Below are 2,149 nucleotides of genomic sequence, written 5' to 3'. Positions count from 1 at the left end.
CTAAGCTCCTCCGTCCAAACGTTTCCGAGGCACGAGGACTGACGTGGAGCGACCAAGGGCCCGCGGAGGGCCGCCCGCCACGACGCCGGAGCGGCCGAGCCGTCGTGTCATGACAACAGTGTGGAGGCTGTTCTCCGCGACGGCGGGTGCGGCCGCTCCTGCCCCAGGCGGGCTCGGCGGCCGCGTGGCGAGTGTCTGCCGGCGCGCGGCCCTTCCCTTCCTGCGGGCGGCGCCGAGCAGTGACGCGGAATAGCGTCGCGGAGCCGCGGGCGATGGCGGCCTCCACGGCCTCGCAGCGGCCTATGGAGGGGATCCTGAGGAACGAGAGCTCTACGACCTCCTCTGTGGCGGCCTCGGCCGAACATCCCGGCAAGTGTTGACAAGAGCTGAGTAAAAGGTCCCAGAAGTGGGATGAAATGAACATCCTGGCGACCTGATCCAGCGGACGAAGCCTATGGTTTAGTGAAGACAGACTGCCGAGCACGCCTTCCCACAGTATGGTGGGTGATGAGGGGGATGCACTGAGTGGTTCGGAAACCGCTGAAGCCCTGAGCCCAGATATCTTAGCTCCGAGACGAGCTGCTACTGCCGCTGCTGAAAGCTCCGAACCAAAGTGTCGAGTTAGTGAACCAGAAAGCAGTGGAGATGAGGAGCCTGACCTCTCACCTGAAGAAGGAGAAAAAAAAAAAAGCGCGACAGTTTGAAATGAAAAGGAAGCTTCATTACAGTGAAGGACTGACTGTTAAATTAGCTAGACAATTAATCTCCAAAGACCGAAATGACGAGGAGGGGGATGAAGAAATGTCAGAGACTGCGGCTAGAGAAAGCATGGATATGGAAGAATCTAGTCAAGGATCTGCTACAAGTGACCAACTGTGAAACAAATCAGAGTTCATAGAAGAGACTTTTTTCAACACAGTAATTGTCAAATACAAACTCTGTTACTTTAACATACTGCTTCTTGTTCTCTACAATCATGACTTAAGTACCAAAATACGTACCAGTTATTATATATTGCCAAGAGTTAAATAACTTAAAAGAGACCAATTAGACTGAAAATGCCCAACTGATACATAGATTCTTGTGTAGTACTTCAACACAAATACAGCATAATGTCATCCTAAACTACGTTACTTTTGTAAGACTACTGGTTAATTTGTATAACATATATAGCTTTTCATGCTTTAGAAATTAATATCTTTTGGGAAGGGACAGGGGATCTAATTTATTTCCTTCATTTCTAGATGTGACAGCTTTTATAAAAGGTTGGGTTTTTAAAACAAATCAAAATTCAATTAGAACAACAGATCATATAGGCTGATAAATATATTCAGTCTGAAAAGTATTTTAACACGTGTCTTCAACTTGGCTGTTTAATTGAAAAGGATTACATTATGAGTTACTGTTGCAGTTTCTGGCATACTACCTTTAAAATTCCTGTTGAGTTTCTTTTATGTTTAGAAGGAAAGGATTAAACTTTTTTCTTATCAAAACTAGCTTTTTTCCATAAATAAATTATCAGATTAAATTTGCCAAAAAGAAAAGAAAAAGAATATTGAAGAGGGTTGCCATTTCCTTCTTCAGGGATCTTCCTGACCCAGGAATCGAACCTGTCTCCTTCATTGGCGGGTGGATTGTTTACCCTTGAGCCCATCAATGACAGGGCTTATATTGCTTAAATTAAATTGTTGCATGTGCACTAGGTCATCTTTATTTTAATAAATATTTTATTTGATGCTAATTATGAAATGTCTCAAACATAATTTCAACTAGCTCGCACAATTTGTAACTACTATTCTTTACATAGACTTTTTACTGGAATAAAGCTGTACTGATTATGGTACCTGGTATATGACTAAGATTCTGCAACTATGCTGTTTGTTAATTTATTTGTTTGTTTTTTATGAATAAAATAAATGTTGACTTATTATATTTTTCACCTAACCACCTTGAATCAGGATCATGTAACTCTTCAATTCTACCTTAAAATGGTCATACTGCCATTCCACACAGTACTGATGACATTCCACACAGTACTGATGACAACATGCAGCTAGGTCTCATACAGCAGGAAACAGTAGATATCCTACATAGTTCAAAACATCCACACCAGATGGCTGGACATAAGCCTCGCAAAACCAAGAGTGCT

The 2,149-nt window shown here is 43.1% G+C and overlaps 1 pseudogene; it reads left to right on the top strand.

Annotated features, from left to right (window-relative positions):
* The first annotated feature begins 272 nt into the window (after positions 1-272).
* LOC136145202 (protein phosphatase inhibitor 2 pseudogene) lies at positions 273-1,032 on the top strand (annotated as a pseudogene).
* Positions 1,033-2,149: the final 1,117 nt, after the last annotated feature.

The sequence above is a fragment of the Muntiacus reevesi genome, chromosome 12 (assembly GCF_963930625.1).
Source record: "Muntiacus reevesi chromosome 12, mMunRee1.1, whole genome shotgun sequence".
NCBI classification, from domain to species: domain Eukaryota; kingdom Metazoa; phylum Chordata; class Mammalia; order Artiodactyla; family Cervidae; genus Muntiacus; species Muntiacus reevesi.
The sequence above is the reverse complement of the archived record's forward strand: the minus strand, read 5'-3'. Positions and strand labels throughout refer to the sequence as shown.